Source organism: Artemia franciscana, chromosome 12 (genome assembly GCF_032884065.1).
Source record: "Artemia franciscana chromosome 12, ASM3288406v1, whole genome shotgun sequence".
NCBI classification, from domain to species: Eukaryota; Metazoa; Arthropoda; class Branchiopoda; order Anostraca; family Artemiidae; genus Artemia; species Artemia franciscana.
The window spans coordinates 36,106,263-36,129,316 of record NC_088874.1 but is presented as its reverse complement, the minus strand read 5'-3'; the positions used below and the strand labels follow the sequence as shown (position 1 = coordinate 36,129,316).

The 23,054-nt window shown below is 34.7% G+C and overlaps 1 protein-coding gene across 5 annotated transcripts in view; it reads right to left on the bottom strand.

Annotated features, from left to right (window-relative positions):
- The window catches only part of LOC136034052 (zinc finger protein OZF-like), a 30,343-nt gene extending 12,167 nt beyond the window's left edge, over positions 1–18,176 (bottom strand). For 2 of the 5 annotated variants that reach the window (XM_065715148.1, XM_065715152.1), the window contains exon 1: positions 18,118–18,176. The gene's annotated coding sequence lies outside the window, so the exon portion shown is untranslated. Of the gene's footprint in view, positions 1–17,758 lie in introns of all 5 variants that reach the window. The other 3 variants (XM_065715150.1, XM_065715149.1, XM_065715151.1) reach the window with 3 other exon arrangements.
- Positions 18,177–23,054: the final 4,878 nt, after the last annotated feature.

Genomic DNA, 23,054 nt, shown 5'->3' with positions numbered 1-23,054 from the left:
GGTTCTTAGTGAGGAGACTATTTCTCTAAAGCATTTCTGCTCCTTGGCTAAGATTCCAAATACTTATGCAGCTATCCTGAATTCTAACCTGTCTTGGCATATTGACTGTAAGATATTTAAGGTATCTATTAATATCTTAAAGAAGAGAAATGTTAAAGAAGACAATTTAGTGATTAATAATGCATGAAGAAGTCAATTGTAAAGGAAATGATTGACTAATAGATTTTGAGGGCGCAAAAGAGAGCAGGAGTGAGTAGGATGAGCTGTATTGGTACCAGCTGGTCTAATGGCCTTTAACTGTTGGGGATAGGTAGTTCAGGTACCTGCACTTCTTGCAAACAATAATATTGTATTATTTTATTAGCTGTTGGTGTGGCGCTTCAACACCTAGTTAATGGGGGCGCTTCGCGCCCCCCCAAGCCCCCAAGCGCGCAAAAGTCGTTACACACCATATTAGTTACGCATCATTGTAGTTGTGTCCCACCTGTGAATATGTTTTTAACTACATAAAACTTGTGAATATACAATACTAGCTGTTGAAGCGCCACCCCAACACCTAGTTGGTGGGGGCGCTTTGCGCCCCCAAGTTCCCGCGCGCGTAAGTCGTTACGCGCCATTGTAGTTGTGTCCCTGTGTCCCACCTGTGAATATAGACAGACGTGGCCCCGCCGTCATTTAGATATCCCCTTGTGCCCCCGGCGTCTCCGTTGTATATTCCCTGTGTCTCGGTCGTCATTTGTGTCCCGGTCTGTAGTGTCGTCTTATAATGACGTCATATACAAAGCCTTATATACTTATAATGACATCATATGCAAACCCACAAACAAACAAACATGCCTACAAACAATTTATGTATATATATAGATATAGTTTCTTTTTTAGTTTTTCTTTTTTTAGTTTTGCGGCTTTTTTTATTTTTTTTGCTTTTTTTTCTTTTTTTACCTTTTTTATTTTTTTCCTTTTTTTATATTTTTTTCTTTCTAGGTTTTTTCTTTTTTTAGCTTTTTTCGCGCCATATTAGTTAAGCGTCATTGTAGCTGTGTCCCTGTGTACCACCTGTGAATATAGATAGATATATATATGTTTTTAACTACGTGAAACTTGCAAATATACAACATTCTTCGCTGTCCCATTATCTGCGCATATAAATAGATTGTCAGGTTTACCGACTCTTGAACATGCAACATATAATTGTCCATGGGGAAAACAATCCCTATTCAGATCTATACCTCATTATTCTAATGATTGTCCTTGAGCTTTGTTGATGGTGATTGCTAATCGAACATTCCCTGTGTCCCGGTCGTCATTTATATATCCCCCCTGTGCCCCCCGGTGTCCCCGTTGTAGTTGTGTCCCAGTCGTCAATTATATTCCCTGTGTCCCGGTCTGTAATTTCTCTTTGAGTGTCCTGTCCGTCATTTATATTCCCTGTTTCCCGGTCGTCATTTGTGTCCTGGTGTCCCGGTCTTTAATTTAGTCAGTTGACAAACATGACGTCAGTCGACAAACAACTTCATGACGGAATAATGCTTAATCCTCATAATGACGTCAGTCGACAAACATGACATCAGTCGGCACACAAAAGTGATGTCAATCAACAGACATACAACTTATTTTTATATATATAGATATAGTTTCTTTTTTAGTTTTTATTTTTTTTTAGTTTTGTAGCTTTTTTAACTTTTTTTTCTTTTTAGTTTTTTACCTTTTTATGGCACTTGGTATTAACCAAGTGACATATAGCAATTGCAAATTCTGTCGGTCAATGTTCATTCTAACATTGACAGTTGGAAAAATCTTCACATGCCAAGCATGCTAAAGCTCAACAATTTATAATAAACCTCAAAATTTTATGTATCTGTTTTAAGGTTTTCGAATTACTTTAATCTATTGTCAAAATATTTTGAAATATTTATGCAATTCCCAGTTTTTACATTTTTAGTTTCAGTTTTCTTTTTCTTCTCTATTTTTCAGACGTAAATACATATCGCCGAACCTTTGTTTTTTTAACTAAAATCTGGTAAGCATTGATGACCTTATCCAAGTCAAAATCCCAAACCCAATCATCATTGCTATCATTTTCAGTTTTGATACGTTTTGACTCTTGCTGTCCAGGTTGATCTTCATCTAATTGCGAGGTTTTGCGTTCTTTAGCTGCAACCCTTTTGGCATTAACTCTTTGAGCAGCTTCCTTGGCTGTTTCTTCTGTTGTAGGATTTGATAACATTCTATTTTTTTCAATGTTTTTTAATTTGTCAATGTTTTACTTTGTCAATGCTTGCTAAAGCTCAACAATTTATAATAAACTTCAAAATTCTAAGGTTTTCGAATTACTTTAATCTATTGTCAAAATATTTTGAAATATTTATGCAATTCCCAGTTTTTACATTTTAGTTTGTTTTCTTGTTCTTCTTTATTTTTCAGACGTCATATGCAAACCCTCAACACAAAAATACATACAACTTATTTTTATATATATAGAAGATATAATCTGGCGTAACAGACATAACACACAAACAACTTATTTATATATATATAGATTCTTTGCTATCCCATTGTCTGTGCATATAAATAGATTGTCAGGTCGACTCTTGAACATGCAACATATAATTGTCCATGGGAAAGCAATCTGTATTCAGATCTATACTACATTTTTCTAATGATTGCCCTTGGGCTTTGTTAATTGTAATTGCTAATCAAATATTCCCTGTGTCCCCATCGTCATTTATATATCCCCCATGTGCCCTTCCTGCATCCCTGTTGTAGTTGTGTCCCTGTGTCCCGGTCATCATTTATATTCCCTGTGTCCTGGTGTCTCGGTCTGTAATTTCTCTTTCAGTGTCCCGATCGTCATTTATATTCCCTGTGTCCTGGTCTGTAATTTCTCTTTGAGTGCCCCGGTCATCATTTATATTCCTTGTGTACCGTTGTCCTGGTCTGTAACATACAACAATAGATCAATTGTGTTGTAACTTTGTTCATGATCCCATTCTACACATGTAGAAATAGAAGCAGTACAATTAGGTGAAGGCATTCCCAAATGCTTGAGAAGTTTGTTTGCAATAGATAAGCACAAATCTTCAATCATAACTAAGTGCAGTTATAATTTACACTTGTAAAGTCCAAGGTCATATCTGACCTTTCTAGCCGTATTTGGTGGAGTATATTCTTGGCCATTTGCGATTTGTATTTCTTCCATAACTCTGTAGGAGATGAGGGAGAGCAACTTTTGTTGGAAGCCATGGGCCATAATGTCATGTCTGTGAACCAGCAGTTGTCCAGGATGTAAAAGCTGTTGTATCTAATCCCAAGATGGATTATATATAAATGTAATAAATGACGAATCACTAATCTATAGGCATTATATTTCATTGTGCTGCATTTCTTATCCATTTCTTTGTTAGTGACTCTATTTATCAATTAAAGTGATAGCCTAATCAGGGTAAAATGTCCATTTCTTTGTTAGTGACTCTATTTATCAATTAATTATCAATTGCCCAGTGATAAAACGCGCTCTGAACTCTGCTCCAAAATGAACCAAGCCACTATTTTAAGTTTTGCTTCTCTTAATATTAACGGCACAAAAAGACAAAGACTTGTTAATTAATGAATTATTAGTCCATGACATAGTGTTCTTGCAAGAACATCTTTTGACCAAATCAAACGTTTCTAGCCTGAAGCGATCTTCTGTCCACCATTTCTTTTCGCAAGAGGCCAAGAAAACTAGAGGCCGCCCTTCCGGTGGCCTAGCAATTTTTTTCCGTTCCCCATCAAAGCCCTCTGTGATTCATTGTGATGATAACATCTTAGCGATTCAATGTGACAGTACCGCCTTTATAAACGTTTACTTACCTTGCGATCGACGTTCTTTAGCATCGTTCACATCTTTCGCTAAATGTTGCTCCAGTTTAAAGTCTCTACTTGAAAGTCTACGTTTGAAAGACCTAAATTGGGTTTTAGCTGGTGACCTTAACTGTGACATTCTCGGTACCTCCGATAGATCAATCCTCTTGCTAGAATCCCTTCCTAGCATATATCACGTCGCAGTGAAGAGCCTCCCATTCACGTATATTCATAACAGAGGCTGTTCAAAATCGAACCTGGATCACGTGATCTCTTCCAGTTCCAGCTTAATATCATCGATTGTCAGGGTGGACGAAGAGAAGATTGACGACGATCACCTTATTCTTAGCTGTAATTTGTCCTGTGAGCTATCTGGCAAAATACTTTCGGCTCAGCCGAAGTGACATACGAAGTTGAATTGGGATCGTGCTAATGTCCCACTATACCTTGCTACGCTAACTGCTTTACTCTCAACCATAAAAGTGCCATATCACCTGCTGCAAACGTCAGTTTCCTCGCCTTCAAGTACAGTTGACCTAAATTTCTATTATTGTCAAATCGTCCATTGCCTTAAATCAGCTTCCAAAGCTGCAGTGCCTGTGGATAAAGTTAGGATTGGTACAAGAAAGCCTAATTGGAACGTTGATCCTGAAGTAAAACGTGCTAAGCAAAAAGCCAAATTTTGGCTACGTATGTGGATATCATGTGACCGACCATCTTCCGGAGCTGTTTTCTCTGTGAAACAAAAGTGTAAACTTGAATATAAGGCCAGTTTGAAGAGGGCACGCTTGAATGCATGGCCAGGCCCCACCGATAAGGCCAAATAAGGTTATTAATAGTGAGAAATGTTCCCCATCTACCCTATCTTGTCTCCAGCTAGTTAATTTTGTTGATCATTATAAGCGTGTGTTCAGTGTATTTAATAGTTTTCTTTCAGTCTTTTTATTATAAGTTGCTTAAACCGCTTTTACCATACCGTCTCCTGCAGGCTCATGTCCAGCCTGTAGCAATATCTGAAATTCGCCGGGCTTTAAGAAAAATTAAGCGTTCAAATAGCCTTGATGGTGACGGCCTTTCTTACCGATTTTTTGCTTATGATTGTCCTGCTCTACTTAACCATCTACAAATATTTTTCCAGTCTTGCTTAGCACAGTCGCTTGTTCCTGATAGTTTCCTTTGTGGCCGTGTAACGTCTATTCAAAAGCGAGGCAAGGACCCCACATCATGTGTGAATTATCGTCCCATTACAGTATCGTGTTTCTTAAGTAAGTTGCTTGAACATTTGTTACTACCAGAAATTGAATCGAATTGTGATTTTACGCCTTTTCAATTTGGTTTTCGGAAAAGTTTCGGTTGCTCCCATGCACATCATGTTTTAAGCCGACTCATGAAAGATGCCGTAAAAGCTAAAATGTCTTTATACTGTCTTACTGTTGATATTTCTGGAGCTTTCGACAATATTGTGCACTCTCAGGCTCTATTTTCCCTTGCGTCTTCAGGTGTTAATCCTTCCGTACTAAGTTTATTGTCTTCTTGGTATTCAAAGTCTAAAATTCAAGTTACCTGGAATGGCCAAATATCTGACCCGGTAAAAATTAATAAGGGAGTTCGGCAAGGTGCCGTATTGTCTCCTAGTATATTTAAATGCGTGCTTGCATCGTGCCTGCGTCCCCTTAGAAGTTCTGTTTTTTACGGTAATACTGGTTTGTCTTCTATTGCATATGCAGACGACGTTCTTCTTGTTGCCCGGACTCGCTGTGGATTGCTTTCTAATTTTACTATATTAACCAATAAACTATCTAAGATTGGACTGTCAGTTAATGCGTCTAAATGCGAGTTTATTTGTTTTAATAGCCCTTATGCGGTTGCTCCATTCGTTACTGGGACTGCAGTTCTACCATGTTCTTCTTTAGTTAGTTGGCCTGGTCTATGTTTTGGCCCGACACTTTCCACTGCCTGTTCATCCCTAGTGAATGAAGCCGTGAAAAACCTACGCGTCGCTTACGGAAAAATATCCCCAAACAAAAGTCGTTACAACCGCAACGGTTTGTCCATGATTTATAACGCTTATTGCGCCCCTGTGCTTTTGTTTTGATCAGGCATGGCTCATCTGTTCCATAAGAAAGATCGACATACTCTACGTACGGCTTATTTCAGATATTGCAAATTCCTCCTCCGGCTTCCTAGATGGCACCGAAACAAAAAAATAATTGCTCGATTTGGTTTAGTAGATGTGCCTTCTCGGATTCGGTCTTCCAGTGATGATTTATGTAAAAAGACTGTCAACTTTATTCACGTTTATGACCCTCTGCAGCCTTTTTTCCATATTGATACTGGTTGATTAGTCCATATTGTCTTTTGTTAGTTTGAATTTTGTTTTTCTTCACTGTTTATCGTATTTGTTTTTGTTTATTTATTTATATTTATTTATAATACTCCGTACTTTGTGTTTTTTTATACTTTACGGGTAATAAAGTTCATTCATTCATTCATTTATCAATTAAAGTGATAGCCTAATAAGGGTAATCAATTTAATCATGATAAAATGATTAAATTGATAATATTAAAATGATAGCCATCAGCTCCATCCCAAAAAATGATAGGATATTGTAGGGCATCAAAGCATTGATGAGTTTAATAAAAACTTCTCTTTGAAATGCCTTCTTATATACTTGTAATGACATCATATACAAAGCCTTTGACATCATATACAAATCACTGACCATAACAATTGCCACTTTGTTGATAGTTGCGTATCAGTGAGCATCAATTTGATTGCTGTTTTGAACAGAAGCACTAAATTATTATTTATGTAGAAAAGATGTTGCAACTGGGAAACGATAGTCCTTTCAACGTCGTTTTTTTTTATCATCTGTATCACTTTCAAGTTGTTTGGTTTGTTTTACCTTGACTTGTCTTTCATCACTATGAAATACATATCACTGAATCTTTGTTTTTTTTTAACTAAAATCTGGTAGGCATTGATGACCTTACCCAAGTCAAAATCCCAAACCCAATCATCAGCACTATCATTTTTAGTTTTGATATGTTTTGACTCTTGCTGTCCAGGTTGTTTCAGGTTGCTCTTGTGATTCCTCAGCATGCTTTCTTTTGGTGATTTCTCTTTGAGATGCAAGCCTGTTTTCATGCTGTTGTTGTGATTCCTTGGCACACTTTCTTTTCATACTTTCTCTATTAGCTGCAAGCCTGTTTTCATGCTGTTTTTGTGATTCCTCAGCATGCTCTCTTTTCTTACTTTCTCTATTAGCTGCAAAGCCTTTTGGCATTAGCTCTTTGAGCAGCTTCATTAGCTGTTTCTTCTTAATGACGTCATATACAGTCAACAAACATGACGTCAGTCGACAAACAAACATGACATCAGTCAACAGTTGACAAACATGTACACAAACAACTTATTTTTTCATATATAGATATAGTACTGTCCACTCATTGCTTGCTGACTGGAGGAGTCTAGTGGTTCCAGTGGTTAATTTTTCTGATTAAGGAGTCAAAGAGGTGAAAGGATGATAGTCCATATACCTCTACAATTTTTGGGACTGGATAAAACTAAGAATTTACATCTGAAAGTAAATTCTACCAAGTCAAATATTATTAAAATGAACTTCTTAAAATTCTTGAAATCCCCTTTTGTTTCCTTAGACACTATCCCACCCAAAATACTAATTAAACATGTTGAACTCCCTGGTGTCACAAACTTCTAACAATCTTAAGTAGGACATAAATGTTTTACAAATTCTGGACTTCTGATTCTGATTTAAGAAAAGCAAAGTTTTGTGCCCTTTTCTGATATAATTTCAAACTACTAATCAAACAAGTTATATTTGTACATCTTTTACATATATACTAAAACCCATTTCAAGCCAAAGTCTTTAAATTAAGTCTTCTGGAGTAGAAAAAATGTATTTTACAAAAACTGTTTTGTAAAAAACTTTTTCCCAATTGGAGACTTTATTCTATAGTTATACAAAAAACTTAGCAAGGATAAAAGTTTTCCTTCAGTTTTCTGAAAATCCTTTTTTCTTAACATGATTTTAGTTTCATTCTCTATTTGTTTTTCTTTCTTAATTTTTTAAGATAAGCAACCTTATTTTATACTGATTCTATGATATAAAAGCTCTGTAAGTAAGTGGTTGACCAAACTTACACAAAGCATGGCCAGGTTTTACACTATTAAGAATAAGAAAATAAATAAGGGAAAGTTCTACTTTAGCCTACTTTTGAATATCTTGGAAAGGGGTTATGTTGGGAAAAATGATACTTTCAGGGATGGGTCTAGGGGCTAAAGTATGTCCTGGGAAGGTATTTTCAAGTAGCCTACCAATAAAATTATAGCAGTTCATATAAATGGCTTTCCTATAAAGTGAATATACCACTTGACATCTTTTTTTATGCTCTTTACAAATATAATAATTGGTTCTACCTTTAATTGAGATTTAAGTACTTTTTTAGCTCTTAAAAAGGGAATAATTTTCAAAAAATTATGACATTTCATATAACTGACTTACCAATAAAGCAAACATACCACTTGATGAATTTTGTTTTTATGTTCTTTTTGAATATAATAGTTGCTTCTGCTACAAATTCAAAGTTAAGCACTTTTTAAGCTCTTAAAAATGATGAATTTTCAACTAAAGTACAAGTTATCCATCATTTTTGACAAAATATACTATGTTTTCTCTGTGCTGTTTTTAACAAAATAATACTACATTTTAGCAGTGCTAAAATTATCTATAATAAGGTTAGTTTAGGTTAAAAAGTGCTTAAATTTGAGGTTAGGTAGAAGCAATTATTATATTTGTAAAGAGCACAGAAAAAGGCATCAAGTGACATGTTCACTTTATTGCTAAGCCAGTTGTATGAACTGCAGTAATTTTACCAGCCTACCTACATCTACCCCTTCTTCCTCAATAGGGCCCTGAACTTTGGTGACCTTCAAAAATCTATGTGTTATGAAAGTGAAACCTTGCAAAACAAATCTTCTACTTCAATGAAGTAGAACAAAATTGTTTTGAGCTTCACAACTTTGCTCAATCCCAATTTATAAGGTTTTAGAGAGAGGCTATGCAGATACATTTCTTAAGTTTTGAAAGAATTCTATTCAAATAACAGGAGTTGTATTTTCAGAGTTAAAGCCAGAGAAAAACAAACTGATAACTAAAAATTAAGGTAATATCTTGTTTTGTCAAAATCTCAATAGGTATAGACAACTGTCATGTAGGCAAATTTCAGGTTCAGAAGGAGTAGAGGTAGGTACTTCAAAATATCTTCTCATGACATACAAACTTTAGCCTGTAGACCTATCCATGAAAGTTTCATATTCCTGACCTAACCCCTTTCCTTGATAGTCAAAAATAGGTATAGTATAATTATCTCAATAATGATTAAACTACCATTTCTTAATCCTTTTCAAATAATCAAACCATTAGTGACATTATCCTCTGCTTGGCCAGATTTTTGGTAAACTCTAGTTAATTGACTTCTTGCTATCTCAGAAAGGGTTTAGGTTAGGAAAATGAAATTTTCAGGGATGAATCTACAGGATAAAGTATGTCCTGGGAAGGTATTTTGAAGCAACTACCTCTAATCCTTCTTTCTCTATTGGGCCCTAACCTTTGATGGCCTTTAAAAATATGTGTGTTATAAAAGTGAAACCTTGCAAAATAGATCTTCTGCTTAATTGAAGTACAACCAAATTGTTTTCAGATTCATAACTTTGCTCAATTCCATTTTATAAGGTTTTAAAGATATGCAAATACATTTCCTAAATTAAAAAAAAAAACATTGATATGGCTCAAAATTCTACTCAAATAACAGGAATTGCATCTTCAGAACTAAAGGCAGAGAAAAAGCAACTAGTAACTGAAAATTAAGGTAAAATATTGTTTTGTCAAAATAGCTGTCATGTAGGCAAATTTTAGGGCCCTCTAGAGGGAGAAGGAGTGGGGGTGGGTACTTCAAAATATCTTCCTGAGATATACTTTAGCCCTTAGACCCACCTCTGAAAGTTTTATTTTCCTAAGCTAAACCCTTTCTGAGGCAGCAAGAAGTTCATTAACTAGAATTTTACCAGGTTTTTTTTGTAGCCTAGAATACTTCATCACTTTTGGTGACTATAGACTGTTATATGCCCTTTAAGGTCTCAAAATGGATTTTGACCTAGAAGCAATTATTGAATCATGAAATAGCAGACCTAAAAAAAGGGTAAAATTCTAATCCATTGACTTTTTGCTATCTTGGAAAGTTGTTGGGCTAGAGAATTGAAACTTTCAGGGATGTGTCTACAGGCTAAAGTATATCCCGGGAAGTTATTTTGAGATCCCTAACTATACCCCTTCCCCCTCCTCTATATAACGCAGTTTTTTGTGCATTACAGCTTATATTTTGGTCAAATTTGATCCTATATTACTATTAAAAGTGTAAATCCTTGCTTACCTTAGGAAAATTCAACTTTTCACTGTTTTTTAAGCTACTATATTCCATAATTAGTTCACCTGCATTGAAAAACAATTATTACCTTTTATGATATAGTTTAAAATGGAATGCAGGCATTTAAACGCATCCCCTGTTTGAAACTCTTATCTTTAAAAGGCTTTTGACAGGGGTAATACAGATAAGACTTTGAACTTTTAAGGGGGTTCTTACTCAAAATTATAATTTGTTGCTACAATTGCGTAAGGTTTATGTTATATGTGTCAATAAAATTTATTTTGTAAATCATAACAGCATAGAAAAAGTCAATTTCTTCAAGAAGGCCCAATAATGATTCTTAGAAACCTGAAGAGAGGCGAAACAGATATTTAGTGGGAAAAATAGCACAAGTCCTAAATACATGATTGACGTAACTGTAACGGATACGCTCTCTTTGGGTGAGTTTTTTTTTTTTTTTTTGGGGGGGGGGGTTAATTTGAAAAAAAAAAGATGTATTTGTAAGTTACGAATGGGTGATCAGATCTTAATGAAGTTTGATATTTAGAAGGATCTTGTGCTTCAGAGCTCTTATTTTAAATCCCAACCAGATCCAGTGACATTGAGGGGAGTTGGATGAGGAAACCAGAAATCTTGGAAGACGTGAAAATTGAGGTATCTTTATCTTCGAAATGGGTGGTCGGATCTTAATAAAACTTGATATATAGAAAGATCATATGTCTGAGATGCTTAATATGGATGCTTATACAGAAATTACTCTGTATATGAAAGGGGTTTTTCCTCCTCATCGCCCCGCTTTTTACGCTAAAGTTTGACACTTTCTGTTAACTTTACTTTTTAAAATGGTAAAAAACTGTAGCGTAAAGAGCGGGGTGCTAGGAGGAAAAGGCCCTTTCATATACGGAGTAACTTCTGTTCATTTTAAGTTTTAATGTTGCTCCTTACTTTCAGTTAAAAACACTTGTTTTTTTAAATTTAATTTATACCATAGTTTTATAAATATATGTTAAAAATTATCAAAATAAGCCCTTAATAAACATTAATTACAACACAGCTACCCAGAAAAGAAGTTTTACAAAGGAAAGTAAAGGACCATATTAAACTTAAGACAAGCTTCAACACATTCCTATAATATTTAAAGCTCAATGTTTTGTGAGAAACCAGGAAAGGAAAATATATAATTAATGAAAAAAATCAAATAGCTGAGAAAATGAGAATTTTGTCAGCCAGTAGCAAAATATGAAGACGAAAATCAAGCAAATATTTCGACAAGGACCTCTGAATAATGGAAGTGTTTTCAAACAAAATGAAGTGGTGAGTGTTATTGTGCACGTGTTGGGCCAAGGCAGAATCAAAATTCTCGGGCCTTGGGTGCAAACTATGACTTCGTTGATTGAAAATTTGTGTTTCAACAATCCCTTCTCCCAATTGTTGGCGTTTTACCAATATAGAAGATTTAGAAATGTTACACACCCCTTAAATTTTGAAAACTGGTATTTTTCACATTTCTAAATCTCTTTCATAGGGTGGTATCCAGGAAATTTTCAAGGGGGAAGGGGTATTAATCATTTTTTTGAGGAATCTTTATAAAACAAAAACTATGAAACGCATGAAAGACTTGTTTATATTCGTTTCGCTACGTTTTTGCGAGTCAGGGAAAGGTTTCGGACGGGGGGTACATACCCTTTAGCCCTCCTGGATACGGCTTGTTTTTTCCTAGCCTATTTGAATTTAAAGAGAAAAGATTGTATTAATTTTCTCACAACTGCTTACATATTTACATTCTCATTAAAACAAACAGTCTTCTCAATATTTGAACTCCACATTAATTACTCTTTTAAATACTGGATGACACATGGAAAGGTAATTACAAGTGACATAACAATTCCCCCGGAAGCCAGAACAGCTTTCCGGGATCTGAAAGGAGCTTTTGATGAAGTTATAAGGTAATTTAGCATTCTTATTTTTAATATATTTGTGGAAAATTTATAATGACGGAAATGTCGTTAAAGACTGCTTACAAATCCGTAAGTTGTTCATAAGTCTTCTTTGTGTTTGTTGAGTTGAGAGATCCCATCTAAGACAGTGTCAAATAACACAATTTAGGAGGTGTAAAATGCGTTTTGAAAATATGGTGGGGGGAGGGGGGATTTGTCGTTCTTTTTCAAAGAAAACACAAATAAAGGCATTTTCAATGAAATTATAAAAAAAAAAATCTAGAGGGGGATTATGAGGCGGTTCCAAGAATATGCGGGGCAAGTTTAAACTGCTGGAAAGAATAAATCATTATTCAAAGTTTCATTTATTCAAAAGTTTCATTTATCCAAACAACACTAGCAATATAAATAGTTGATTTATCGAAATATAATCCTTGACGAGCCTCCCGTCTTGATTTTTCATTTCATCAAAATATTCTTCTCTTTTATTTCTGCTATCAACTTGAATCAACTTCTTTCAATGGTAAATCAATTAACTGTTTAAACCTCAAACATGTCACTCCTCTGTTACTCACATAAACTTCCTCAAATTTATCATCCAAATATTGCGGGGCAAGTTTAAACTGCTGGGAAAAATAAATTATTATTCAAAGTTTCATTTATTCAAAAAAATGTATTGTTTCCACTTTTTGTTGAAATTATACCCGTTTTCTGTCTCAAGTATTTATAAGCTTATGCTATATTTCAATGTCTGGACTCCAGTTATATTTTAGCCTGATGAAGGGTTATAAAGCTCCAATATGAAATTCATGAAATAATGCATTCTCAATCTGAAGGAATATTTTTTTTAAAATAAACTCTGCAAGATATCCTTCCATATGTTCTTCTCTTCTACCATAAGTGGGGATGTTATTTCTCACTTCCCTCCATGTCCGTTCTATATTTTGGGTATGGGCTCCTGTTGTAGGGTCAACAAAATTTAGGTCATGATTGACACGCAAATGCTGAAAGCCATGGTGGGCAGAAATTAGAACCTGCTATCTTTATGTTTCTCTGACTCTTAAAGCTCATGGGACGTAGGGAAATACATTTTGCTACTTCCCTAATTTCCACGAATTGGGTATTTTTTTTTCAATGAAAAGCGGTTTTATTTTACATTTATCGGATAAACATCAAATCTGGTATGTAAGAGCAATACATTTTTTCAGTCTATAAACAACTTTGTTTGAAAATGAGCTGTAATAATTGCGAAATCGATTTATTTAATGGAATACTTCAATTTGCCACAGATGATGCAATTTTAGAACTGTATTATAACCATGGCATGTTATTGAGGAGCAAAGATTGCTCAATTTGTGGCCGGACTTGCGTTAAAGGGAGGAATTGATATTCAATAATGTTGGTATCTCTAAACAAACGATTGTGGATTGGAGTATGTTCTGTAGAGAGGTTTGCATTTACGCTTGTCACTCCAGTACTGTTTGTTTGGGGGGAGAAGGAATAATTGTTGAGATAGATGAAGCAAAATTTGGCAAGCGTAAGTACAATCGTGGTCGAATTGTCGATGGTGTTTGGGTATTTGGTGGTATAGAGCGATCTACAGGAAATTCATTCATGGTTGCTGTGCCAAATAGAAGTAGTGCTACGCTGTTGCGAATAATACGTGACAGAATCCTGCCAGGTACAACAATAATCAGTGACTGTTGGAGGGCCTATGACTGCCTAGCCCACCATGGCTTTCAGCATTTGCGTGTCAATCATGGTGGGCTGTTATTGAATATCAATTCCTCCCTTGAAGCATTAGTCTGAAGCCACAGGATCAAAAACCGAAAATTCTGTTGTAGAGTGAGGCGTGAGCGTTCCAGCCACGTTTTATGATAGATAGATTTTCTAAAATTACACTTTCTTCTTTCAAACTCACGGCCATCACGAATGGATATACGCCTGGTTTTCTGGCAATGGAAATAAATTCCAGATTTAACGCAAGTCCGGCCACAAATTGAGCAATCTTTGCTCCTCAATAACATGCCATGGTTATAATACAGTTCTAAAATTGCATCATCTGTGGCAAATTGAAGTATTCCATTAAATAAATCGATTTCGCAATTATTACAGCTCATTTTCAAACAAAGTTGTTTATAGACTGAAAAAATGTATTGCTCTTACATACCAGATTTGATGTTTATCTGATAAATGTAAAATAAAACCGCTTTTCATTGAAAAAAAAAACCAATTCGTGGAAATTAGGGAAGTAGCAAAATGTATTTCCCTACGTCCCATGAGCTTTAAGAGTCAGAGAACAATAAAGATAGCAGGTTCTAATTTCTGCCCACCATGGCTTTCAGCATTTGCATGTCAATCATGACCTAAATTTTGTTGACCCTACAACAGGAGCCCATACCCAAAATATAGAACAGACATGGAGGGAAGTGAGAAATAACATCCCCACTTATGGTAGAAGAGAAGAACATATGGAAGGATATCTTGCAGAGTATTATTTCAAAAAAAATATTCCGTCAGATTGAGAATGCATTATTTCATGAATTTCATATCGGAGCTTTATAACCCTTCATCAGGCTAAAATATAACTGGAGTCCAGACATCGAAATATAGCATAAGCTTATAAATACTAGAGAGAGAAAACGGGTATAATTTCAACAAAAAGTGGAAACAATACATTTTTTTTGAATCAATGAAACTTTGAATAATGATTTATTCTTCCCAGCAGTTTAAACTTGCCCCGCATATTTGGATGATAAATATGAGGAAGTTTATGTGAGTAACAGAGGAGTGACATGTTTGAGGTTTTAAACAGTTAATTGATTTACCATTGAAAGAAGTTGATTCAAGTTGATAGCAGAAATAAAAGAGAAGGATATTTTGATGAAATGAAAAATCAAGACGGGCAGCTCGTCAAGGATTATATTTCGATAAATCAACTATTTATATTGCTAGTGTTGTTTGGATAAATGAAACTTTTGAATAAATGAAACTTTGAATAATGATTTATTCTTTCCAGCAGGTTAAACTTGCCCTGCATATTCTTAGAACCGCCTCATAATCCCCCTCTAGATTTTTTTTTATAATTTCATTGAAAATGCCTTTATTTGTGTTTTCTTTGAAAAAGAACGACAAATCCCCCCTCCCCCCACCATATTTTCAAAACGCATTTTACACCTCCTAAATTGTGTTATTTGACACTGTCTTAGATGGGATCTCTCAACTCAACAAACACAAAGAAGACTTATGAACAACTTACGGATTTGTAAGCAGTCTTTAATGACATTTCTGTCATTATAAATTTTCCACAAATATATTAAAAATAAGAATGCTAAATTACCTTATAACTTCATCAAAAGCTCCTTTCAGATCCTGGAAAGCTGTTCTGGCTTCCGGGGGAATTGTTATGTCACTTGTAATTACCTTTCCATGTGTTATCCAGTATTTAAGAGTAATTAATGTGGAGTTCAAATATTGAGAAGACTGTTTGTTTTAATGAGAATGTAAATATGTAAGCGGTTGTGAGAAAATTAATACAATCTTTTCTCATTAAATTCAAATAGGCTAGGAAAAAACAAGCCGTATCCAGGAGGGCTAAAGGGTATGTACCCCCCATCCGAAACCTTTCTCTGACTCCTAAAAACGTAGCAAAACGAATATAAACAAGTCTTTCATGCATTTCATAGTTTTGTTTTATAAAGATTCCTCAAAAAAATGATTAATACCCCTTCCTCCTTGAAAACTTCCTGGATACCACCCTATGAAAGAGATTTAGAAATGTGAAAAATACCAGTTTTCAAAATTTAAAGGGTGTGTAACATTTCTAAATCTTCTATATTGGTAAAACACCAACAATTGGGAGAAGGGATTGTTGAAACACAAATTTTCAATCAAGGAAGTCATAGTTTGCACCCAAGGCCTGAGAATTTTGATCCTGCCTTGGCCCAACATGTGCACAATAACACCCACCACTTCATTTTGTTTGAAAACACTTCCATTATTCAGAGGTCCTTGTCGAAATATTTGCTTGATTTTTGTCTTCATATTTTGCTACTGGCTGACAAAATTCTCATTTTCTCAACTATTTGATTTTTTTCATTAATTATATATTTTCCTTTCCTGGTTTCTCACAAAACATTGAGCTTTAAATATTATAGGAATGTGTTGAAGCTTGACTTAAGTTTAATATGGTCCTTTACTTTCCTTTGTAAAACTTCTTTTCTGGATAGCTGTGTTGTAATTAATGTTTATTAAGGGCTTATTTTGATAATTTTAAATATATATTTATAAAACTATGGTATAAATTAAATTAAAAAAAAACAAGTGTTTTTAACTGAAAGTAAGGAGCAACATTAAAACTTAAAATGAACAGAAGTTACCCCGTATATGATAGGGCCTTTTCCTCCTAACACCCCCGCTCTTTATGCTAAAGTTTTTTTTACCATTTTTAAAAGTAAAGTTAACAGAAAGTGTCAAACTTTAGCATAAAAAGTGGGGCAATGAGGAGGAAAAACCCCTTTCATATACAGAGTAATTTCTGTATAAGCATCTCAGACATATGATCTTTCTATATATCAAGTTTCATTAAGATTCGACCACCCATTTCAAAGATAAAGTTACCTCAATTTTCACGTCTTCCAAGATTTCTGGTTTCCTTATCCAACTCCCCTCAATGTCACTGGATCTGGTTGGGATTTAAAATAAGAGCTCTGAAGCACAAGATCTTTCTAAATATTAAACTTCATTAAGATCTGATCACCCATTCATAAGTTACAAATACATCTTTCTATTTTTTTCAAATTAACCCCCCCCAAAAAAAAAACTCTCCCAAAGAGAGCATATCTGTTACAGTTATGTCAATCATGTATTTAGGACTTGTGCTATTTTTCCCACTAAATTTCTGTTTTGCCTCTCTTCAGGTTTCTAAGAATCATTATTGGGCCTTCTTGAAGAAATTGACTTTCTCTATGCTGTTGTGATTTACAAAATAAATTTTATTGACAAATATAACATAAACCTTACACAATTGTAGCAACAAATCATAATTTTTAGTGAGAAGCCCCTTAAAAGTTCAAAGTCTTATCTGTATTACCCCTGTCAAAAGTCTTTTAAAGATAAGAGTTTCAAACAGGGGATGCATTTAAATCCCTGCATTCCATTTTAAACTATATCATAAAAAGGTAATAATAGTTTTTCAATGCAGGTGAACTAATTATGGAATATAGTAGCTTAAAAAACAGTGAAAAGTTGAATTTTCCTAAGGTAAACAAGGATTTACACTTTTAATAGTAATATAGGATCAAATTTGACCAAAATATAAGCTGTAATACACAAAAAACTGCGTTATATAGAGGAGGGGGAAGGGGTATAGTTAGGGATCTCAAAATAACTTCCCGAGATATACTTTAGCCTGTAGACACATCCCTGAAAGTTTCAATTCTCTAGCCCAACAACTTTCCAAGATAGCAAGAAGTCAATGGACTAGAATTTTACCAAAAAAAGGCATCAAGTAGCCTAATATATTCACTTACATAATAGCTAAGTTATGTTGTAAACTCATATTTATGCTGAAATTAATGACATTTAACAAGAGTTCAAAAACTAAAAATTACCAGCACATACAGACTAGCCATACTTTAAAACCCAACCATGGGTGCCCATAGGAAGGAGCAGAGGGGGCTCCAGCCCCCCATGACTGAATGATGCTGTCTTATATTTTTGATTTGTTTTGAGATTTCTATTATACAGCATTGGAAGTACTGATTAGTCCAGGTAATCCCCCCCCCCAAGAATTGAGCTTATGGGTGCCAACAAGCCCAGCAACAATATTCATGAACACTTTACACCCAGAACCCACAGCTCCAAACTTGAAAGATAAATGCAATCGTACCCAAGCATCAATTCATGAGACTCAATGTTTATTTTGTTGCTGGTGTATTAGCAGAATTTTTTTCTTCTTCTTCTTTTTAGGAGTCGCGGGCTTATTAGTGAAGACAATTCAGTCCTTTTCCTTTTGACTCACTCTGTGAGATGGACAGAGCTACTGAGTTGGTTTTTCCTTATCTAACTTGAATCTGCTCACATTTCTTGCAGTAAATCTTTTGATACTAGGAGTGGAATTATAAGAAAATATATATTGAGTTCTCTGCTCTGTGTGCAGGTATGGTCAACGAGACGCTTGGCTGATAGTGAGATTTTGTGGTATTTGAAGCATTCTAACATTTTATGTTGCCGGGTATACTATGCAGAAGTCAGTAAATTACAGTCAAATAGGCAATGTTCAATTTTTTCATGTGTAAGGTAGCGAGACCTGCGAAGGGGGGAAGAGGAAACTTTGACACTTGAATTAGGGAACTGATATGAAAACGCCTGAAAATTTAGCCCGTTTGAGCCAGACCAAATACAATGATAAATCTTGGAAAGATAGGGTCGGATTACTCTTATTTAACAGTATCTCTGGCAGTCCCCAGCAGTAAATGTCTCTAATGGGGATTGGTCTCCCACTTGGCTGGTCTATATTTAAAGCATTTTTGCAATTTCATATGCTTTACGGTTACCAATTATACCCAAGTGGCTTGGAATATACTGGAAATAAGTTCTTATACCTCTTGAAGCGAGATTATCAACAATCCTAAGACAATTAAATGTGTCAATATCCAACTTATACTTAGAAACTGAAGAAAGCAGCTCTAGGCATGATAAAGAGTCAGAGTAAATTATCCTATGTTTTAAATTAACAATCATAAATTCATTAACCATGAGGAACTCTAATGCCATGATTATATCATTTAACTCAGCAGACATTACAGACGCGTTATCATGTAATCTCTCACCCAAAGCAATATTAATGGGTTGGAATAAATGCTCCGCTTGCCACTTTCTTGTTCATTTTGGACCCATCAACAAAAGTTTGGAAATAGTTTTTATATGTAATTGTATTAAAACAATGGTGGTAAGTTCTATAGTCCACTTTGAGAAATCAGTGTTTATAATGAAGATTGACATACTCCATGGGGGGTTTGGGTGAAAGTGGGTGCAATAGATTTAACTGGCACTGGGAATTTCTGGGTAACGGCATATTCATTTGCAATGCCTCTAAACATAAATGGATTTCTTAACCAGTTATGCAGAGTATTACAGTAATTGGCTTCAATTCCAAAGGCGTAGCTAGTAGTCTGTTTCTTATTCTTATTTTTCTATAGCATTTTTTTATTGTGTTTGTGAAGTTTACTTTTAGTGTAGTGAATTTATGATCCGTTTCTTCTTTAAATAGCGATTAAGAAAATCACCAGAACTTTTATAAAACACTAAAGGGACCGGCATACTCAAAAGAATTGAACAGCTTGGCTTTCTCCCGAGAAGGATCACCACAGATGCCCTAGTTAGACTAGAGCAAAAAATAAAACAAAGCTACAATGAAGGAAAAGCAGTCCATGTAATATTTTTAGATATGGACTCAGCATTTGATAGAGTTGATATGGGACAACTAATCAGAAAGCTATCTGCACTGGGTTTAACAGACTTACTGGTAAATTGGATCCACCAATTCTTGATGTGTAAGGAATTTCAGGCCTCCTGGAGGGGGCTCCTACTAAGAGTTTAAGAGAAAAGCTTACGAAATTGAACTCCTTCAAGGGACTGTTCTAAGTCCACTTCTCTTCTCAATTTATTGCCATGATATAAGCATGTAAATTTACTTGGAGCAGAGCTTTTTCTGTATGCTGATGATATTGCAGTTGCAATTGTAGGGAGAGACCCTTTATGATTACAAAGTCCCTTTATGATTACTACTATTAGAAAAAAAGGCTTTTTAATCCATCCTTCAATAAACCATAAGCTTGCAAATCTGTAAAAGTTGATGTTTACAAAATCATTATTTCCTTTGAAATGATTGAGCAATGACCAAGTACTTATAGCCCCTTATCTCGATATATAGATAGCTTGTCAACCAGCTTTTTTTCTTTATGGCGATGCAGCGGAGGATATAAACACTTATAAAACAATCCAGAGCAATCAGTTGGGTCGAGCACATTCTGGAAGCAAATAAAAGAACATGGTTCATTTCCCATAATCTATTAGAATTGATAATTTTTCTTTCTCTTCCCAGGGGCATTTTTCTGCTGTGATTTCTAGTTAAATTTGTAACAATTTTTTCTACTCTAGTCTTTTTCGACTCTCTTGATTTGTATGAACAAATCCAAATAAAGACAGTGATTGTAGGTTTGCACTTTTGTTTTTAATCCTTCGTCTAGTCTAGCAGTTTATCAAGTAATGCACTGTTATATTTCTAAGGCCTCTTGCAGCCTTTGTAATAAGTTTTGGTGACATTCTTTGTGGCCAAAACCTATTGGTTGGGTTATTTATTTGGCAGAGTAGGTGAATTCTTCTGGAAAATGAACTGTCTCTTGGTAGATTTGATGAGATTAGCTTATGAAACACTCGAATGTTCAACAATTTTTTCCCCTGCATTAAAATTAGATTATACAACTTGGTTATCTACAAGGAACATAATATTATTGATTGACTTCTGTTTTCAGTCCAAGATTTATGTACTTATATATTCTAAGTACAAGTATATATTCTAAGTTACTCCAAGAAAATCTCAAAAATCAATTTAAAAATCTCAAGCATGGATATTCATGTAAAAAATTAAGTAAGAAACCACTACAGGCTGTAATTAATCAAATCTAGAAACTATTTATATGAAATGTAAGCAACAATTCTAAAGATCAACGTGAAATTAAACCGTCTGAGCAAAAGTGAAAGGTTCAATGAATTAATTAATAAAAGGTAAGGGAGACAAGCCATGGCTGAGGCTAAATCTCTAAAAACAACTTTAAATGATTCTGTTAAATACATGTATCAGATTAGAGCCATATTGTTTGGACGGTTTAAGGACTGGTTGGGAGCAAAGTGCAATTATAATTTACTTAATTAATAGCCAATTTGACTAGTCAGGAATTTTACGCTTGACTTGCATTAATTCCACTGTTATACCGGTAAAAAAACGAAAAAGAAAAAAAAATATACAAAAGACCAAAAATGTTAACAACACCAAATTAAAGAAGACGTTTTTAATTCTGTTTACTGAGAAATAACATGTTTTATGAGACATACCCTAATAAGGATTTCCTTTCATAATGACCAAAAAGATGGTGCCCTATGCCTGGCCAGGCCAAAGTCAGGGGAAACCATGATGGAGGAACTTTTAGCAGTTTTTATAGCCTAAATATAATTTTTTCATACCTCGTAGAAATTATGAAGAAAGAGATGCGTCTTTTCGCTTTTAGAGTGAAGATACTGAGTATTTTCACTGACCATCTCTGACAATGGTTGAGCAACTAACTTCCTTTGGCATTTCGGATAGTACCCATCTTTGCAATAATTCCGAAAAATGGATCAACAGGACAGGCTAGCAGTTTCAAACTACTGACTTGGAAGAGATGCAAACTAAGTACATTGAAGAGTGAGATAACCGCTTAAGCCTGTGAAGTCACAGGTTGATTTGGTAGTGTTCTACCATATTTAATAGTTCGTTGTGTTCACTGAACTTACCTTCCTCCGTTTCATTCTTAAACTTAGTTTGCAATGAATTATTATATTCTTTTTACTTCCTTTCTTCTTAGTAACATTTTCAATTGTTTTCGAATATATTTGCCTAGAGCTTCTCATATAGAAGCTACTAGCTTTTATTTCGGCAACTTTTGACTGAAAATTACTCTGAGCCTCCACTTATTTTTTACTTGGTCGCAGCTACCGCTAAAACCATGATTCCTTAAAATTCTTCATGTTTAAATTAACTCGTCAAAAGCTTATTCGTGTTTATTTATTTGTTTCGTTTACGATTCGCTGGTTTCTTTTTTTCAAATTATAATTATAACTGTGTATCATTTTCGTTTACGGTTTGTTGTGTAATGCTCGTCGCTGCATGTCTTCAAGGTGTTGGGACAGGTCTTGTAACATTAGATGGTTCAGGTTGTTTGACAAATTTCTTCTATTAGATTCTTAATATTGAAATTAAATTCAATATTGTTTCTCTTCGAATTGCATCATATCACATCCTGGACATTTGTTTTTTCTAGGTTGTTGTTCTTCCAGTAACGCATCATTTTCAACGATTGTGAATTCGTATTTTTTGAGTTTTCCTCGAAGTATATCTCGAAGTGTAAACTCATCTTGATTTGACAGTGTCATATATATACTTTCAAGAAAAAAAAAAATTAAATCTTGCTATAGAGCAAAGGGTATCAAACGTTGAATAAGAGATCTGAGAACATGCTAAGTCGTACAGGGTTCTTATTCCTGTTTCTTAAATTCTCTTTTTTTTTTATGGACTTAAAATTATTTCGTACAGATCATTTCAAAAAAGGGCAAAACACTGATCTAGTTTAAGTTTTTCGATTTTGGAAAAATGATAAATATCCTCCAGTGTTGTTGTTGCCTTATAGGGTGTCAGTTACTGTATTCATTTATAGATTTGTTCTTACTGCATTTTGACGAATAGATGAGTCTTCTATTTGGCGTTGTTTGGTCGGTTTTTCTTGGCTAAAAACCCTTTTCTAGGTAAGGTATCGGTTTGGGTTGTCTCCCTGGTGAGGCAAAATACTTGTAGGCACGAATATACACCAAGTCAGAGGTAAAAGGCTTGAGACTGTTTACAAAATTGAACAGTCGTAATCTTGCATACATTCATGACAAATAGCCCTTTGGATAAATAAAACACTGTCTTCTAGAAAAGAGACTTATAGTTATGGTCCCATTATCATTATGGATTTTCTTTGGTTTATCTGTGCCCCACCCCAGAATATGAAGAAGGTTGGTAGAAAT